The sequence below is a fragment of the Giraffa tippelskirchi genome, chromosome 12 (assembly GCF_054371585.1).
Source record: "Giraffa tippelskirchi isolate mGirTip1 chromosome 12, T2T-mGirTip1v1.2.pri, whole genome shotgun sequence".
Lineage (NCBI taxonomy): Eukaryota > Metazoa > Chordata > Mammalia > Artiodactyla > Giraffidae > Giraffa > Giraffa tippelskirchi.
This window is the reverse complement of record NC_137286.1, coordinates 100085420-100106787: the sequence shown is the minus strand read 5'-3', so window position 1 is coordinate 100106787 and position 21368 is coordinate 100085420.

Sequence of the window (21368 nt, the reverse complement as noted above, 5' to 3'; positions counted from 1 at the left end):
CCTGGGAGTAGAGGTGGTCATGTGTTTATCATACACACTTGAAATGAGCAGATGTTGACAAGTGTGTGTTGAATTCTGTTTCATTCTCATCAGCCAGATACCTTTCTGATCATACGTGTGGTTGTTCACAGGTACTTTATTTCTTACCAAGAATATTCCTACCATAAGACAACTTCATAATACCTTCAGTACCCTGCAGACCGCCTTAGCCAAGGACATCCACCTCTTGTTCTGGTCCACACCGTTTCTCCCTTCACCAGGTCACATCATTTCCATAAGAACGTTTACCTATGAAAGAGCAGGAAACCTCCTTCGTCCATGGTGACAGCATGGTACAGCATATACATAGTGCATACAGGTGTCCTAGCTATTTTGTATGTAACTTTGAATCTCACCGTCACCCCATCGCTTCTCGGCCTTTTGGCTAAGATCAAGTGTGATTCTCACAGATGTGTTCTTATCACTTCCCCTATTTTAGGATTTAAAGAGTTTTACAGTCTTCCCAAGATTGGAATTTGAACCTGGATGTCTTTGACTTCCTGCCTGGTGCTCGTTTCCACTAATCTATGCTATCTCTTGGCCTCTCTGGAGAGAGAGTTGCCCATGTGATGATACAGTAGGAAATCCCAGCATGGCAACGTACCCTGCGCCTCCCGACCTCCTGGGTCAGAGCCCTTTATGGAGTGTCTTCTTCTGGGAGCCCACGACTGTGTGCCCAGCCAGTGTGACATCAGGGACTGACATCATGGGCTCTGCACACTACCTCCACTCCCCTACGCCCAGGATGTAAGTCAGATGGCAATCTCCAAACATATAAACACCTTCCCCTTCCTAATACCTTGGTTCCAGAAGACAGGTGACCGACTCTTTTCCCTTTCTGCCACTTAAGGAGCAGTTTCTCCCCTCTCAGCCATTCAGGTCTATTTTAAGTCTGCACAGACAAGTACACCCCACCAGCTGGCAGCCACGCGTCCCCTGCAGTGTTCACAGGGACACACTCACCCTCCTGTGCCAACTGTCAGAGAATTCCTGACACAGCCCTGCCTACTTACAGTGGAAGACTGAAACAAGGTCTCTGGGGAAGATGGTGTTCGTCCAGGGAACCGCTGGATTCTCCTCTACTGAACAGAAAGGAGACTCACCCAAGGACCCTAGGGGCAGGAAGCAGGCCTTCTCAATAGTACCAAATGCCTTGGGTGTGGTGGCCTGTTGTCAACACTGTTAAAGATAATGTATTCGCCGTATAGAAACGCTTTTACCGGTTGTCTTCATGATGGATGGAGGTGATCACCTATTTCTGATTTGATAACTCACTTTTACACTGAGGCAGCTGTCACCTGGCTGAAGGGTCTGGAAACCTGTTATCACAGTTGTGATAGTGAGTTTGAGGCTGTGTCTAAAAAAAAGTGTCTTTTATTATAATCTACAGCTACTCTTTTATCACTTCTCTTCCCTAGGCTGGTTGTGTGTATGTCTATTCTCTCCCTTGCTATAGTCTTCAACTCTTCTCTGGTTCTGAAATGGTTTGCAGTACTAAGGCTAAAAAGAGATAAATACATTTTTGAGTTGTGACCATATGCTGCCTGGAAGCCTATCCTCGTAGTTGGCATTTTACTCATGTTACTCTAGTGTTCAGCGTCTCAAAGTCCCATGTGCATGCTTTGGGATTTCACATGGGCTCTCCTGTCTAATCATTTCACTCCATCCCCCGCAGAGTGGTGAGTTCAGTCTAGAAGACAGCCCTGGCACCTCCCCTCTGATAGCTCCAAACTGTGGAAAACTGGAGCAGCACTAATTAAAGTTGGGAAAGTGGAACATGAGGTGTGCTCATTTTCACTCTCACACCAGAATGGGAAATGTACCAAAACCATTTGAGGGGAGAAAGAGTGAAGCTGACTTCTTTAAATGACTGGGGATCTGCAAAACTGTACCAGATGATTGACATGGTACAGTCAACCTGAAGTTGGGAGCATGCAGATACCTCACTAACCTAAAAGGGTCCACATTCAACAAACTTCCACTCTGCATTCTATTCAGGTTTTAAAACCTCTTATTTACTGGCAACCCATCTTCATTTCTGTATTTCATCAAATCAGGAATGTCATCAGAATGTAAGACATAGCATGATTTTTCTTATACAGGGAGGAAAAGAAGATACTGCCAATTATGTTATGACTTGCCACTGTAACAGTGGTCTTCCAGGACACGGCATGAAATTGTCATGCTAGCATCTCACAGCTTTCAGGGTTCATCTTGTCCATCAGTTGTGGTACTTTTTACTGCTGGTACCTTAGTAGCATTGCTTATGGTGTGATAGGCAATCAGTTTGTATATGTCTCAGTTATGAACTGTAACACAGATTCCTCTTCTGTGTTTTCCTTCAGTCTAGTTAAGCATTTGGATTTTGCTTTGCAAGGTAATGTGGTAACGCTAAACAAAGACAAATGTTTCCTTTAGTAACAGAACATTTAGACCCCACTACTCTGTTTGCCTTGGTGCACACACAGTAACATCTTTAAGTGCCAGATCATAGTGTAATCTTTTTGAAAGCCATTTAAATGGCAATTTAACAGAATACGTGCAATGCCAATAACACCCCTTAGTGGAAGCAATGACAAAATGAATAGAGGTGACCAAATTGATACAAATACAGGGAAATGACGATTGTGCTGTGACTACTGCCAAGTTGTCAGTCATTTTAAGATACTGTCCTTATTAAGACCCATCCTGATTTCAGAGATATTTAAGTGTGGGGGAAAAAATGAACCTTATCAATGAAATATGTTAATCTGTGCCCACTTAGTTTGGGGAACTTGACCTGCCTACCATCTTGCTGTTTTCATTCATTCATTCATTCACAGAGTCATTAATTTTGTTAAACTCTGAGCTTCAAAGGCTGATGATTAGGGCTAGTGGAGAGTGGCCCCAGTGAGAGAGCCAATAAGGAGGTGGTTAGGAGAGTGGTTTCAGGATCAATTGGTTTGCATATGAAAGGCTTGTGGGAAGGCCAGTCTTTTTATCTTTAGGAATTGGCTCAGCCTGGGAGGGGCACTGCCTCCAGGGTCCTCAAGGCCCCCCAAGATGTCAAAACATCAGGATACAGAAAATAAAAGGCTTGGTTAATTACCCGGAGATTTTTTTAAATAGTCAACTAATGGATTCGGCTCAGGTGCAGCCAAGCGTGCGGAGGTGCCTAGCTCAGGATGTGACACATAGTCTCATCCAGTCAACATTCATTAAATCAGAATTGTGGTGCCAGATGGTCCAACTGTGCTCACAGTCAGCCTGTGCTGGGTACTGTATCAGGTGTGCACTGTTCATCTTGAGAGAGAGCAAAAAATGAGAGACTGTACACTGCCCAGAGGACCCCCAGATGAAAGATGAACCACCCAGGACAAAGACAAAAACAAGTCTCTAAAAACATAAATGAACCCTTAAGCAGATACATCTTCAGCTTTAAGATCTGAAAATCTGTAAGGTAATTATATATTGGAGGCTTATTCACTGTGGATTTGGAAGATCAATAAGAGTTAGGAAGCATGAAAAATTTAGTATTAGTCACTCAGTCATGTCTCACTCTTTGCGACCCCATGGAGTGAGGGTCAGGTTCCTCTGTCCATGGGATTCTCTAGGCAAGAATACTGGAGTGGGTAGCCTTTCCCTTCTCCAGACGATCTTCCCAACCCAGGGATTGAACCCGGGTCTCTGGCATTGCATGCGAATTCTTTACCATCTGAGCCACCAGGTTGTTTCTCAAAGTGAAATGGGAGTTGGGAAGTGAATTTAGTGTTGGTGAATGGTGTGCTCAGGAGTCAGTCGCTAAAGGTGAGTTACTCAAAATAGCGTGAAGCATCCTTTTCTTCTCAGTTGCAGGCAGTATCGATCAGATGAGCGGATGGTTTAAATAGACAGAAAAGAATGTCACTGGAGAGAGTTATTTGAAGGCAATTAATAGGTTGTGTGGTGGCGACAAGTCTAGGCGTAGAATGTTTCACATGTACCTAGTTGACAAGTGTCTGCTTTGAGGACACTGATGGAGAAAGCAATGAGTGGGGTGGACCTGAGTTTAGATTCAAGGCATTGCTCTTAATAATGAAGGCAGGGGTGTTTGAGGGTGGGCATGTCTGGACTCACAGTAAAGTAAAGGAGTCCTTCCTCTAGGCAGCCTCTTGACTTTTCTTTATGTGGCTGGTTAATGGTTATAACATCTTCAGAATCCTATGACTTTTTCTTAGAATCTTGACCATGCATGTTAAGAAATAATCATGAAAACGTAAGCAGGAGGTCAGTCTCTTCATGTAAGAAGGGTAATTCCTTTGAAATGAAAGCTGTGCAATAGCCCTCCACGTGCAATTCCTCCTAGTCTGTGACTTTGCACACATCATTCTTGTGTTTGTGTAGGAGCTTATCTGTGTTGATGGAAGTTGCAGAAGTGTGTTCACTGGAACACAGCTGCTCTGCCTTTGTGTTTCCACACTGATGTCATAACTCTTTAGTTAAAGTAGTGATGGTAGCCGAAACTGGCCAGCAAAAGCATTTCTGCCTGGCTTACGTTGCTGACCTGGATTTGACGTTGGTCAGGATGGTCTTTGGGTTTATCCACTCCAGTGATGCATTACCTCTCAACCTCACATACATTTCATAATCCAGGCTTTTATGGCCTTTTAACCTGATTCCCTACATTAATTAGGTCCATGTGAAAATGGAATATTCAGTCAAATGAGGTAATATGCAGAAACATGAATCGGCCAAGAAATGTAACGGGCAATTACATCAAGCTGAATATTGCTTTCAGGTGTTACTCAACGCCAGCGATCCTTGGGGTCCTTGGCTTTCTGGAGCTCTTTCTTTGTGTTGATTCTGAAGTGAGACCCCATATGGAAGGCTGGGGGGAGAAGGGACAGCCTTCCTGGAGCTATTCTTGGTAATTTTGTTTTAACTTTAACCTTTGTGAATTTGAATTGCTCTCTTCTGGGAGTGGCTGGAAAGAGGCATCTCCCTGCTGATCTCTTCACCCCTGAAGCCTAGAAAAGTGCCTGCAAATGGCAGGGGCTTAATGATTATTTGCTGAATTAAAAAATATCCTTTGACTGGTTGACACAGGAATTCCCATCCTTCTTTGGTCCAAAGATTCTTATTACTTATGAATAGAAATCCTCACAAAATACCTTATGATTTCATATCTAAATCATTTAATATAAAGAATCAAGGATATCAAACCTGAAATTTTAAAGAATGGAAGTCATAAAGATAAATTCTCCTTAGCAAATTAAAAAATCTATTGTGAGTGATCATTATTAAAATTCTATAATATTGGATTGTAAAATAGGAAGACTAAAAATAATGGTATAGAAATTACAGATTTTGGCTCAGATTATTTAGTGAGCTTAACACATACAAATAAGAAATACAGCTTTTGAAAAAAGACTCAGTTACCTAATGAAGTGTGCTAGGACAATAGAAGAATAGCTTGAAGAGAAAACAGTAAGAAAGAGAATAATTTACATTTTAGTCTTAAGCAAATACTGCATGAATTTCTGATAAGTGTTAAATGTTGGAGAAAAAAAAGGAAATACCATAATGATGGATACATGTCATTATGCAGGTGTCTAAACCCACAGAATGGACAGCACAGAGAGTGAACCATAATGTTAACAGTTAACCATAATGGACTTTGGGTGATTATGATGTGTCAGTGTGGGTTTATCAGCTGTAACAAATGTCCCCACTCTGGTGGTGGTGTTGACAATGAAGGAGGCCGTGTATGTGTGGGGACAGAGAATATATGGGAAATCTCTATACCTTCCCCTCAATTTTGCTGTGAACCTAAAACTGCTCTGAAAGAATAAAGTGTTATTAATAAAAAAGGAAAAGAGAGAAAGAGAGGGAGGAATGGATAGACAGAAAACAAAGTCGTTTTTCTATCCCAAGTCTGACGGCAGTGAAGACTTTTCTGAATATTCATGTGATCTTATAAGACAAATACATTGGAATATAGAAACCTGATAATCATTTAAATAATGAACTGTAATAAAACCATCCTAAAAGGCAGCATGACAGAACATGGCTAATGGAAACATATCTAAAATATGTAGGGGGTTGATATGAATATGGGATGTGTGGCCTGGTCACACATCCCAGGGGTTGAGGGAGGGAAGCAGATGTTTTGGTCCTTGATGTACAAATGTTAGATCATTCCACGATAGGCCCAGAGTGTAAAACATATACATTAATCACTACCACTTAGAGGTATAGTTTGTGTTTTGACAAAGATCAAAGATCAGAAGTAATTGGGAAGTTGGAATTCTATATCCACTGACTGCTTGTTCATTTGTTGCACTACTGGAAAAAAAAAACAAAAAACCCTGCTATAAAGCACAGAAAGCTCAGCTCAGTGCTCTGTGATGACCTAGATGGGTGGGAGGGAGGTCCAAGAGGGAGGGAATATATGTATACATATAGCTGATTCATTTGGTTGAATCACAAAACATTGTAAAATAATTGCACTCCAATAAAAAAAAAAAAAAACCCTAAAACCCAGAAAACAACAGAAACCATCCTTGAAACACCACTTGATAGTAAGGGCTTTATTCAGAAACCACTTGAGACAGAATTACATATCAGAATTTTCTTCTCTTGTTTTTCCAGACAATAGAAACAAATTTCACAAAAGGCTATAGTTTAGACACTTGGAGGTATTAGTAGCACATTAGACAGTGTCTCTGCCTTAGTTTTATGCCTTAAAAGCACACTTATCTGCAACAGTAGTTCAGGGTTTGAAATCTGCTCTCAATTCTCATCACATGTCCACTCCAGCATTGTTTTTCTTATCTCTGTGGGATGTGGAGGTAGAAGCTCTGTCTCTGTGAGTATTGCATGTGGCTGGACAGTGACCTTCCAGCCCATAGAAAGGATCAGAACAGAGGTTGGGAGGTCCCTTAAGCAGTGGCTATGTTATATCAGGTGTGTCTGGAGGATGGAAAGAGCTTCGACTCAGACTGGCGTGGGCTTGCCATCCCCTTATGGAGTGAGAAGTGCATTGTTGCCCAGGGAGGGGCTGTGTGGCTGGTACCCAGCCAAAGGCTCTCTGTCGTCTCCTTATGTCATTTAATCCTCATACAGCCCCTGGGTGGTCAACCTGTTACTGTCTCTGTTTTGCAGATGAGGAAACCAAACAACAAAGAGGTTAGCTATTTTGCTTTGGGTACCCTTGATAGCAAGTGAAGAGGCTGAGAGAAGAACCTGGAGCATCGGACCGGAATGCAGCACCGACTTTATGCTCCTATGGGGTGTGCTTAACACCCATCAGACTTAGCTTCCTGTCTGTAAATTGGGGCCATTCATTTCTATACTCAGCCAGTTGGTGATGAGTTTGCAAGAGAATATGAATAAAGTATCAAGCACCCTATGGCCCGATGCACAGTGGTTGCCTGTTATTATTGCTGTCTTTTTCCCTGGTGGTCCAGTGGCCAGAACTTCACGCTCCCAATGCAGGGTCCCAGGTTCAGTGCGTGGTCAGGGAACTAGATCCCACGTGCTGCAACTAGTTCACATGCCGCAGCTCAAAGATTCCGGTGCTGCAGTGAAGACAGGATTCCGCGTGCTGCAACTAAGATGTGGTGCAGCCAAATAAAAATTGTAAACAATCTTAATAAAGTTTAAAAAAAAATTTAGCCCATTGCCATAGCAGCCACTCTATCCTAGCTGTTCACTGTTACAGGTCTACAGGAGCTTCTTTACTGATGTCCGTTAAGTCCAGTCTAGAACCCTCTCTTCTCCACCTGGTCAGCTATTTTCTTCCTTTTGTAGAGTGACTGAATGTGAGGGAAGCAGAAGTGGAAGAGGAAGCACTTTAAAAGGGAGGGAGGCAGAGCAGCCTCAATCCTTGTGGGAACCTCCATCCCCTCAGCAAAACAGTAGAATTAAATCCACCAAAGTAACACAGAAGACATGTTTCCACTCAACACTCCAGTGCCAAGAACTGGGGAATCTTCATCTTCATTTGTTATCCTTTGAGTCCTGTATCTGTTGTCTTCTCAAGTAACAAGAAGACTATAGACAACCTCTAGTGTACTCTTGAAGCAGTTGACTATATGGAAAGAGTACATTTAATTACAAGGTCTTAAGTAGTTAGTGACCTTCAACATTCTTGTAAATATATTGTAGCCAGTGAAACCTACAGTGTATTCCTCTAGACCTTAAAGAGATTCTGGGATATCCACTTTGAAGTATTTAGGACTCAATTAAGAAATAACTTTTTTTTTCTCACAAGTCCAATGTCATGTTTATAGAACACCTCATTTATACATTTTTAATACATTTTAACTTATTTAAAATATGTTGCGACTTCCCAAGTGGTGCTAGTGGTAAAGAATGTGCCTGCCAGTCCAGAAGATACAAGAGGCTCGGGTTCAATCCCTGGGTCAGGAAGATCCCCTGGAGAAGGAAATGGCAACCCACTCCAGTTACTCTTGCCTGGAAAATTCCATGGGCAGAGGAGCCTGGCGGGCTACAGTCCATAGGGCCGCAAAGAGTCAGACACGACTGAGCGACTGAGCACAGAATACATTAGATATATTTTTAATGTTAGTATGTTTTATTGTGCAAGTAATATGTTCAATGGGCTTCCCTGGTGGCTTGGATGGTAAAGAATCTACCTGCAATGCTGGAGACTCTGGTTCGATCCCTGGGTCAGGATGATCCCCTGGAGAAGGGAATGGCTACCCACTCCCGTATTCTTGCCTGGAGTATTCCCTGGATAATGTTGAAATTTTTAAAGATTTAGTTAAGCAAATAGAATATAAAAACCATCCATAATTCCACCTCCTAAATATCATCACTGTTTGCATTTTTGTGTATTTTCTCCCAGCTTTCTTTTTTTCATGTATAGATGTATACAAGATCGAATCATTTAGTATGCCATTTTATAAGCTGCTTTTTTCACATAGCACAGTTTATCCCAACTCTCTTCACCATGACAGTAAACCATTACATAGACTTATTAGACAAATGTCAACAGACCTTGGCCCTTGTATTTCAGGACACTAGAAAGGCCTCCACTTATCCCCGAGGCTGAAGATGTTGTCCAACTCTATACAAAACATACTCTCCGCCTGGTGGAGATTTTAAGTCCCCAAGCTGGGTCTCACTTGCAAAGTGTGAGGTCTACATCTGCACTCCTACATCTGCCCAGTACCCTTGTCATCCTGAGGCTCCAGCTGTTTATCTACTGAAGGTTCTCGGTGTCACCCTGGCGTTTCTGACACGGAACTGCAAATGAGCTTTTTCTGCCTCCCATCCTCTGACGGGTGAAGGTCAGGAGATACACACCCCTGCCAACTGGCCTCTTAAAACCAGGACCATCTGCTGATAAAAACCTGCCATTCAGAATGCTGACTCCTCCCCATTTCTACAGCTGGCTCTCAATTACTGTTTCCCCCGGGAGCCAAGATCCCCAAGATCATTAAAACCCACAGTGGAAAACCAAACTTTACGAGAGTTTAAAATCTCCTCCTTGTCCATCTTTCAACTAGAGGTGCTCACAAATGCACTACTTTGAGATTCTTCTCCTTTTATCCCCCTGATTCAGAGCCTAATGAGCAATGAGGTAGCCAAAATGTGGTTACCAGACAGATGAGCAAGCAGCCTGTCTTTATGATCCTATAGTTTGAGTATATGTCTCTGAAACCTCTCCTGCCTTCACTGTGAAGGGTACTAAGCAAGTGTTTTATAAATTGCTTTTTGCTACCTAGGTTTTCCAAAAACCCATCAGAGCTCTTCACATTAAGTTCTAAGTAATTGATATTCTTTTCTTTTTTAAACAGTATTTCCTCCGTTTCAGTCTGCCATCTAATTTCCACCCTCCTGCAAAAAAAAAAACAACTATATACACACACAAGTCTATGTGTATTTCTGTGTATGTATATTCATACAAATACACTTTTAAAAAAATGAATCATCTGTACCATCTTTCTAGATTCCACATACATGTGCTCATATACAATGTTTGTTTTTCCCTTTCTAACCTACTTCACTGTATATGACAGACTCCATGTCTCTACAAACCACCCAGTTTCATTCCTTTTTATGGCTAATATTCCATTGTATATTGTATATATGTACCACATCTTCTTTATCTGTTCATCTGTCAATGGACACTTAGGTTGCTTCCATGTTCTGGGCTATTGTAAATAGGGCTGCAGTGAACACTGGGATGCAAGTATCTTTTTGAATTATGGTTTTCTCAGGGTATATGGCCAGAAGGAATAGAGATGCAGAGGTAGGGAACAGACATGTGGACGGGGTGGGGGGGGGAGGATGAGCGGGGAGATTGGGATTGACGTGTGTGCACTGCTGCATGTCAAACAGATAGCAGTGGGGACCTGCCGTGTAGCTCAGGGAGCTCAGCTCATGCTCTGTGGTGACCCAGAGGGGTGGGGTTGGGAAGGAGTTGGAAGGGGATATAGGTGTACATACAGCTGATTCACTTCGTTGTACTTCAGGAACTAACTCAGCATTGTAAAGAAACTATACAATGGCACCCCACTCCAGTACTCTTGCCTGGAAAATCCCATGGACAGAGGAGCCTGGTAGGCTGCGGCCCATGGGGTCGCTAAGAGTCAGACACGAATGAGCGACTTCAGTTTCCCTTTTCACTTTTATGCATTGCAGAAGGAAATGGCAACCCACTCCAGTGTTCTTGCCTGGAGAATCCCAGGGACAGGGGAGACTGGTGGGCTGCCGTCTATGGGGTCTCACAGAGTCGGACACGACTGAAGCGACTTAGCAGCAGCATACCCCAATTAAAATAACAAAAAAAAAAGAATCAGTGTCACCATTCTCTAGCCATGCATGTTTTTGTTCTTACACCTTCACCGAGGAGCCCTGAGCCTTGAGATCGCCAGGCATCCAACACGCCTGCGTGCACATCCTTTCCTCCTCGGCCAGTGTGGGGCAGCTGTTTGTCCTGTCTTCTCTTCTCTCCCCCAGCTTCAAGCCTGCCTTTAGCCCTGATGTATCTCTTCTCCTCCTTCTTTCCTGCTGGTCAATGCTCTGACATTTTCGTCCTCTCAGGGAAAACATATGATACATCCAAAAGAACAAACTTTAGGACCACGGTATTCTCTGCAACCATCACAGTCATTAACGTTTCCTGAAACAGCACTCCCTGTTTAAAAGATTTTGGGGTTTTGATCTCTGTTTTTTCTTAAAGGAAGCCTTTCTGTGCATTGGCTTTCATGGCACTCTTGTGGCTGGAAAGGGCTGCTGCCCTCCGGTTACGTCATAGATGCCGAGAAGGGCCATTTTGACTAAGTCACAGGCAGCACTTAGTTCTGAGCATTCTAACCATCTTGCTGTAAAAGTGGCTTATTCCTCAGCAACAGTAGTGATTCAGGCCCCATGGGACCACTCCGGCTTATTTGAATAAGCTATCAATAACATTAAAAGCCTTCCCAGACATCGACATTTGCCAGCACTTAAGGCCAATGCAAACGGGACGAGTGGCTTTTGGACGTTTTCAGTTTCTCCCCACTGTTGTTAAACAGTCAAGGTATTTATCAGAAATGGCCATGGGACACGAACACCTTCTAGTATGTGCTTTTAACTGTATTTTTGCTGAAACTGTCAGACTCGATTTTTTGTTGGATCATGTCCTTAGCCCTGGAGAGGAATCCTGGAAGTGCTGAAAAGAATTCTATGTGAATTACCCCTATTTAGAAGAAGACCAGTCAGAGCTGGCATAGCGGCCTAAGCTTTCAGCCAGGGCTGAGTGTGAGGACTGCCAATTAGGAGACAGGGAGGGGGGCCCAGATATGTGCCCCCTCCTCTCCTCTCCCACTTAACAGAGCACCCCAGGCCCACTGACCCAGCCAGGCGCCAAGTCCGCTGTACCCCAGACTAGAATCTGAGCAACACAATCCAAAGCTAGCCAGGAGCCTGGGGAGGTGGCTATGGCATGACTGATTTCATTTGCGTCCTGGATGAGTTTCAAGACGACGATGACTTCTCTCTCGAAAATGTGTGTTTCACACAAATCCCTTTTTTCTTTTTTTTGGAAAGAGCCCACTGCTTCGATCAAGTTCTTCGATCTTAGAGGAATCCATGGCTACAAAGTGCTTAAGATCCATGGTTCTAGCTTTTCTCTCCAGTTTAAAATAGCCTCCCCTTTGCTGACTCCTAAGTTTTATTCAAGTTATTCTGAAAGGAAAGAAGTTTGAGGTGTTCTAAACCTCTGAGTCCAGCTACAGGAGTTTAGGGGTGTTTCAAAACCAAACCCTTACCTTCCTGAGCCCAAGAAATCACAGAATCAGAGGAAAGCTGCTCTGATGAGGTTTAACAGTGTGTGTGAGAGGGGTGACACTGTCCACTCCCAACATGAGCTGAGGACTGTGGGGAGATGCTGGACCACATCGCGGAACTGGGCAAAGTAGTTGCCAATCTGGCTCTGTGAAAGAACCTTTATTATTTTGGCTAAAATGGGCATAAAGTCCTACAACTTTGTGTGTAGCCGCAAACAGCTAAGGTCCAAATGCACTTTTCAGAATTCTGAATTCTAAAACACACCCTACTGATAGTAATTTATATGACCTTTTGGATCAGAGGTATAGTGAGAATTGATTATATTCATTTGGTTTTCCACCTAGGATATAATTTCCTCAGGAGTATTCATAATATTGGTCAATATGGAAAGAATGGGTGCCTGGATGACATGTGTACATTAAAGAGCCTCCTTTTTAAAACATGACTGATCTGAAATAACACAAACAAGAATGCCACCAAGTCCTTTTCATACGGGATTAGGTTTTGAGAATTTAAGGGCTGTCCTTTATTGTCACACAGGGTGATGAACTGACCAAATATACATACAGGAAAAAAGAAGATATTAAATTTTTATTTTTAAAAGTTTGCTATTTATATCTGGGCTTCACTGGTGGCTCAGTGGTAGAGAACCCAACTGCTGGTGCAGGAGAGCATGGGTTCAATCCTTGACCCCGTAAGATCCCACGTGCCACAGAGCAGCTAAGCCCATGTGCCACAACTACGGAGCCTGCACTCTAGAGCCTGGGAGCCGCAAGTGTGGAGACCAAGTGCTGCAACTATGGAAACCCACGAGCCCTAGACCCTGTGCCCCGCGACAAGAGAAGCCACCACGATGAGAAGCTCGAGCTCTCCCCAAGCAGCAACAACAACCCAGCACAGCCAAAACTACGTAAATAAATAAAATTATTTTTAAAAGCTTGCTAATAATATCTTCAGATCAACATTATTATCAGTATGGTACAAAAGGCTAAAGCTTATTTTCGAGGGGAGAGTCTAAGTAACTTTTATTTGGCCTATGTGACTAGCTAAATTCCCTTCTGGTAATCTTTTTAAATACTGGATCAACTTATGAGTTTTATCTGTGAACTTAAGTGGAGTTTCTGGATTTTCCTGGATAGATTTACTTATTTGCAATACTTTGCAAGGTGGTCTCTATTTTACTTGAAAGCCCATTAAATAAGAGGATATGCTTGACTAAAAGGAGATCTTGAGGATTAACGAGCCAAAGCAGAAGAAAGCAATGACTGAGTGAAGTTAATCTGATTGTCCTAGAGTTGATCCTAAACCATTATTACTGCCTAAGCCTTGGTGGATCCCTCTGTTTACAAGGAGGACGCTGCCTGTGGCATCAGCAGGAGCTTAGTGTGCTGTTTGGAGGGTTTATGCAAAGTCGGTCACTCAAGATTTCACAAGCACAACAAAAGCCTCACTTATCTGCCATTACAGGGCTTTGCTGACAAAGGTCCGTATAGTTAAAGCTACAGTTTTTCCAATAGTCTTGTACAGATGTGAGAGTTGGATCTTAAAGAAGGCTGAGCGCCAACTGATGCTTTCCAACGGTGATGCTGGAAGACTCTTAAGAGTCCCTTGGACAGCATGGAGATCAGACCAGTCAATCCTAAAGGAAATTAACTCTGGATATTCATTGGAAGGACTGATGCTAAAGCTGAAGCTCCAATACTTTGGCCACCTAATAGGAAGAGCCAACTCATTGGAGAAAACCCTGACGCTGGGGAAGATTGAGGGCAAGAGGAGAAGGGGATGACATGGGACGACAGAGGACGACAGTTGGATGGCATTGTCAACTCAATGGACACGAGTTTGAGCAAACTCCAGGAAACAGTGAAGGACAGGGAAGCCTGGTGTGCTGCAGTCCATGGGGTCCCTAAGAGTCGGACACGACTGAGCTACTAAACAGCAGTAACAACAGGGCTTCCCCAGGTGGCTCAGTGGTAGAGAATCTGCCTGCCAATGCAAGAGATGTGGGTTCGATCCCTGGGTCTGGAATATCCGCTGGAGGAGGAAATGGTTACCCACTCATGTATTCTTGCTTGGAGAATCCATCCCATGGACAGAGGAGCCTGGCAGGCTGCAGTCCATGGAGTCAAAAAGAGTCGGACACACCTGAGCACACACACACAGGGCAATGCATTCCAAATATGTTCGTTTTTCACATAACATAAGCTAACTTTTTTGGGAATCTATTAATTAAAGGGAGACATTGTCTTCCAAAACAGTGCTGAAGTTAACTTTCCCTTTTCTGGATGTCTTGGGCATGGATGTACCTCATGCAGCTGTAAAACTAGAAATGTGAGGTCATTTGTCCATTAAGCCAAGTTGCTCCGGATGGCTGTGCTTTCTTCTCTGCCCTGATTTTGTGGACCCTTTTCCTCCACAGATCCTTAGGGAGGAAATGATCTTCCCATTCCTGTTGGAGTATTTAATGTACATCTGTTACCTGGATAGCTCCACACATTTCTTATGCTAGAGAGAGCACTGTGCAAGTTCTGTTCTTTTAAAAATAGAGAGGAACTTTGCTGTCAGCCCAGTGATTAAGACTCCCAGCTCCCAATGCAGGGGACCTGGGTTTGATCCCTGGTCAGGGAACTACGTCCCGTATGCCTCAACGAAGATCTCATATGTGGCAACTAAGAGCCTGAGTGGCCAAATAAATAGATAAAATACTAAGAGTTAGTGTTGACAGCATGTAGTTCAGGGTAATGACACTCATTGGCTTTAATCATTCTCAAAATGGATTTGGGTTAAAGAATAGCTTCTAGTTCATTATTGTGACATTGGTGAAATTCTAAAATGGACCTTTCAATTTAAAAATTTGGAGCTCTTTAGAAACTGTAAGTGCAGAGCCCTGTATCTAGCTTTATCTGAAGTCAGTCTCCTAATTCTACCTTGACCAGAAATTTTGGCTTAAGTTATGTTGTATGTGTTGTAAGGGCTTCCCAGGTGGCACTAGTGGTAAAGAACCTGTCGCCAATGCAGGAGATTTAAGAGATGCGAGTTTGATCCCTGGATCGGGAAGATCCCCTGGAGAAGGAAATGGCAACCCACCTCAGTATTCTTGCCTGGAGAATCCCATGGACAGAGGAGCCCTGACAGGCTACGGTTCATAGGGTCACAAGGAGTCAGACTTGACTGACATGACCTCGCATGCATGTGTTTACATATTGTAGGGTAAATAACACAAATGATAAAATAATTCAAATAATAAGGACCTAAGGGGAAAGTAAATGGGAGTTTTGAAGAGCTCACATCATCACTATGCATGACCGTGTAACTTTTTAGTAAGTGAGAAGTGAAGTGAGTGAGAGTCGCTCAGTCATGTCCAACTCTTTGCAACCCCATGGAATATACAGTCCATGGAATTCTCCAGGCCAAAATACTGGAGTGGGTAGCCTTTCTCTTCTCCAGGGGATCTTCCCAACCCAGGGATTGGACACAGGTCTCACGAATTTCAGGTGGATTCTCTACCAGCTGAGCCACAAGGGAAGCCCAAGAATACTGGAGTGGATAGCCTATCCCTTCTCCAGGTTATCTTCCTGACCCAGGAATCGAACTGGGGTCTCCTGCACTGCAGGCGGATTCTTTACCAACTGAGCTATTAGGGAAGCCTTTAGTAAGTATAGAGAGATTTAAATATATTTAGAGTTGTGTTTCTCTCAGATTTAAGTTATTGGCTACACACTAAATGGCTTGATGACTTGGTTTCTATGTATATAGCCCTACAAAAGAATCTTTTCCAGTACATGCTTAACAATCAAAAAGTAATTTTTATTTATTTTAAGCAAATTAATTCTTTCGTGGAATGGAGACAGTATCTCCATATTTCATACACCTCTTCCAATATGTATTTATTTCACAGTGCTTTTTTTAGCATTGCGAGTAGATACATCAAGACAGTAGATGTAAACATGTACAGTTTGCTTGCTTTGAACGTCTATATAGTCGTGGTGGCAGTGGCTGTTAATAGCATATCTAGATGCTATGGAATTACTCAGAAACAAATTTGTTATATAGAAAAGTCTGGTTACCACAGCAGCTTCTCCTTTTGTCCTGGAGCAGGATCTAATTTTTTTTTTCCCTTTAAGTTCCAGGCTAGAGTTGTTTACAGTCATTTTTTTTTCCTTCACAAATGCTAGTCACCTGGAGATAAGGCAGCTGATCAACACAACTGATTACTCTGCAGGTGTAAACCAGATAATTTAGGCCACCAAGCCATCCAGGACCAGAAGTACTTAGTTGCTTTTCTTCATTAGTGAAATTCACAGGATGGTTCTATCAATAAATCGTCCCTTTATATCTTAGGTTTGAAAATCAGACCCTTATCACCATGCCATTGGCTTCCTTGGTGGCTCAGCAGGAAAGAACCCACCTGCCAATGTAGGAGACACGGGGTTTGATCCCTGGGTTGGGAAGATCCCCCGGAGAAGGAAATGACAACCTTCTCCAGTATTCTTGCCTGGGAAATCCCAAGGACAGAGGAGCCTGGGGGACTACAGTCCATGGGGTTGCAAAGAGTCAGACACGACTTAGCGACTAAACAACAGCAACACAATGCCATTTAACTGGTCTGGGTGGGAGCCTGCATATCTAGTTGAGCCATTTAGATGAAGTGAGATGTCAACAGATCAGAGTGAGAACGTGAGTTATGTGACCACTCCAGCAGCATCATTATTATTTGTCAGGGAAAGGCACTAAGTTCACTTTATCTGAAGTGGTAGGGGATGGTGATTTCATCGCATATGGCTTTTGATTAGAATGTCTTAATGAGACTGGCAGTGATGAGGAGGTGAATCTCAGAGAACAATTTTGGAGTGTGTGTAGGTATGTTTAAGTAGCATCCTAATGACTCTGAGAAATTACCTGAGGAAGATGTAATCAGCTAGACCATACTGGCTTATCAACATCGGGCCATGTTCTGCATTTCTAATTTGATTACCTGGAAACTAGTATCATTAAACTAAAAGACATCTGTATTGTATGTCTTGATGGGGGTGGGGGGGGAGAACCAAAGAAAGATTAATGATACCTTAGGAAATGCTCTGACTCTGTGCTGGAAATGATCTCTTCTCACAAATTTTGTATTCCAGCCTAAAACAGCCCTGTCCATGCTCTATAATTAGAAATATAATAAATAGTCAAACCCAGGCACTAGGAAAAATGTCAGATTTATTTTCTCCACCCCCACTTGTCCTATATTTGTTTGGTTTATTGTTCTCTTGGTCAGTGAAGAAATTTTATTTGTATGTGAGTGGCAGAGAGCATAAAAGTAAATGATTCAACAAATTTACCATTTGGAGTATATTCTATTTTTATAGTAATTAACCATATTTTGGGACATAAAGTACAGTAAGGCTTCCCTATAGTATTTGTACGATAACTTTTCTGGTGCATTTTAAACCCATGTGACAGGCAAATACTTCTATCCTAAATGTCTGAAAGAAAGATATCTATCTAGTGTGATTTCCTGTGCACAAAGATGTGGATTACAAGGCTTTCAAGAGCTGTAAAGTTGGTTTTCTGTTTAGACCTACCTCATATCTAAGGTATTTAGAAATTAACTGGTGCAAAATAATATACTATTTACTAGAAACAATTTTAAAGGACCATAGCCTATCATCTCTTTCAAATAATCTTTACTGGGGACATTCACACGAGCATACTGTGGCCTGGTGCATGAACTTGCTGTTACAGTGTCGGGGACCACTGCTTTCTCAGATTTTACACTGGATCAAAGACAATCTTTATGCTGATAGATGATACTAGAGGAGTGTCAGTTTCCCTGGACACTCTCAGAAGCTACTCCCATCCTAGAGTCCACTCACCTTTCCACCTGCACCCACCAGGTAGGCCCAAAAATCATCTGCTCAGACCAGAGACGTCAGGTGGGTATCCTTGCCTGAGGGAGGTGAAGACTGCAAGAAAAATGCAAGACAGAATTCCAGTCTATAAATAACTCAAAGGCCATTGAAAAGAGGAGATGAACATAAGAGAAACAAGGAACCAACTAAACTATGGAAAATTCAGTACTATGGAAAATTCAGTGTGAGGTTCAAAGTTCTTTTCTTGGAGAACCAATCAGGAAAGAAAGGAAGCCCTGAAGCAGGGCTGATTTTGTTAGACATACAAAAGGTCAAAGCTTTCCTGGTGGTTTTGATATGATGTAGGACCAGAGCTTGAGGCTCAGGAGTTAAAAGAATACACCTGCCAATGCAGGAGATGCAGGAGACTAGAGTTTGACCCCTGAGTCGGAAAGATCCCCTGGAGGAGGGCGTGGCAACACACTGCAGTATGCTTGCCTGGAGAATCCCTTGGAGAGAGGAGCCTGGTGGGCTCCGTAGGATCACAGAGTTGGACGCAGTTAAAGTGACTGAACACACGTGCATAGGACCAGAGCTTGGTACCTCTTAGTACTGACTGTTGGTTTTCATGGCTGATGCTAGGGCGGACATCCTAATCTTGAGCCACCCTCGTGTACTTGCCCCCGTCGTCATTTAGAAAAGGCCTTCTGGCATCAGCGGAGAAGCTGTGCTTCATCTGAGGTGGAGTTGAGTCTCCTGTGTACCACGGGGGGCCGCTTGACAGCAAACTACATGACAGGCTAAGAGCTCGTCCATAATCTCCTAGGGCGTGGTGGGAAGGAAGAGAGAAAACTAGCTCATTTGCATCTCATCCTGCACAGGAAAAGTTTTGCTAATAGTAGTTTTACTTGTTTTTGTAAACTGTGGGTAGAGCACTTAACATGAGAGCCAGTCTTTTTTAAAAAAGAATGTTTTAATTTTATTATTTTTAGCTACTCTCTAGTTGCCACGCGAAGGCTTCTCATTGCAATGGCTTCTTCACAAGTTGTGATGCACGGGCTTAGTTGCCACTTGGCATGTGGAATCTTCCCAGACCAGTGATAGAACCTGTGTCCCCTGCATTGGCAGGTGATTCTTAACCAGCAGACAACCAGGGAAGCCAGGAAAGCTACTCTTTTAACAAAACTCTTAAGTGTACGTTCCAGTGTTGTTGACTATAGGTATGGTGTTTTACAGAAGATCTTTAGAACTTATTTATCTTTCTTAACTGAACCGTTAATGTCAGTTGACTAGTAACTTCCCAATTTTTCCAATCTTTGATTCTAGGAATTTGCTTTATTAGATATCTCATGTCTGTGGAATTGTGCAGTATTTATTCTTCTGTGATTGGCTTATTTCATTTAGCATAATATCCTCAAGGTTCATCCATGTTGTCACATGTTGCAAAATTCCCTTCTTTTTAAAAGGTAAATAGTATTCCATTGTCTGTATCTACCACATGTTCTTCATTCATTCATCTGTCAAGGGATGCTTAGGTTGTTTCCACATTTGGCTACTGTGAGTAGTGATACAATGAACAAGGGAGTGCTAATATCTCTTTAAGATTCTGATTTCAATTATTTTGGGTAAATACCCAGAAATGGGATTGCTGAATCTTATGGTAGTTTTATGTTTAATTTTTTGAGAAAGCTCCGTACTGTTTTCTGTAGCAGTTGTACCATTTTGCGTTCCTACCAACAGAATGCAAGCATTCCAATTTCTCTACATCCTTGCCAACACTTCTTGTTTCTTGTTTGTTTGTTTTTTTCCATATATAATAACCATCCTGACAGGTGTAATGTGATGTCTCATTGTGATTTTGATTTGCCTTTCCCTGATGATTTAGTAACATTGAATATTTTTTATATATGGCTCCACCATCAGTATGTCTTCTTTGGAAAAATGTCTATTTAAGTCCTCTACCATCAGTATGTCTTCTTTAGAAAAATGTCTATTTAAGTCCTTAGCCCATTTTTTTTCAGAGTTGTATATATTTTGGAGATGAGCTCCTTGTCAGATGTATGGTTTGCAAATATTTTTTCCTATTCCATAAGTTGCCCTTTTATTCTGTTGATTGTTTCCTTTGCTTGAAGATGTTTGGTTTGATCTTAGAGGAAAAGCTTTCAGTTTTTCACCATTAAGTATAATGTTTCCTGTGGGTTTTTCATAATTAGTCTTTATTATGCTGAAGTAATTTCCTTCTGTTTTTAGTTTGTTTTGAATTTTTATTATGAAAACTGTTAGGTTTTGTCAGATGCTTTTTCTGTATGTATTGAGGTGATTGTGTGATTTTTATCCTTTATTCCGATAATATGGAATATCACATTAATTGATTTTCATATGTGAAACATTCTTCCATCCTAATGATAAATCTCACTTGGTTGTGGTATATAATCCTTCTCATGTGCTGTTGGCTTCAGTTTGCTAGTATTTTGATGGGGAATTTTGCATCTATATTCATCAGATATATTGGCTATAGTTTTTTTTTTTTTTTGATGTGGATCATTTAAAAAAAAATCTTTATTGAATTTGTTATAATACAGCTTCTGTTTTATGTGTTGGTGTTTTGGCTGTGGGGCCAATGGGATCTCAGCTCCCCAACCAGGGATTGAACCCATAAGCCTTATATTGGTTAGTCTTAACTCTGGACCGCCAAGGAAGTCCCCTGACCATAGTTTTCTTTTCTTGTGGTGTCTTTTTCTGGTTTTGGTATCAGGCTAACGCTAGCCTCATGAAATGTTTGAAAGTGTTCACTCTTCTTCCGTGTTTTGAAAGAGTTTGAGAAGGATTGGCACTAATTTTTCTTTATTAGGATTCACCATGAAGCCAAGTATTTTTGTGCTTTCCTTTTTTGGGAGATTTTGATGATTGATTCACCTCTGCACTTATAGATCTGCTCATACTTTCTATTTTTTCATGATTTAGTCTTTGTAGGCTGTATGTTTCTAGGAATTTATCCATTTGTTCTAGGTTATCCAGTTTGTTGGTGTATTGTTTTCATAGTGGTCACTTATGATCCTTTTAATTTCTGTAGTGTCAGTTGTAATGACAGTCCTCTTTCATTTCTGATTTACTTGAGTCTTTTTATCTTAGTAGGAGTTTGTCAATTTTGCTTATCTTTTCAAAAACTAACTGAAAAATTCACAAGTATGTGGAAATTAAACAGCCTGCTCTTGAATAACCATTAGGTCA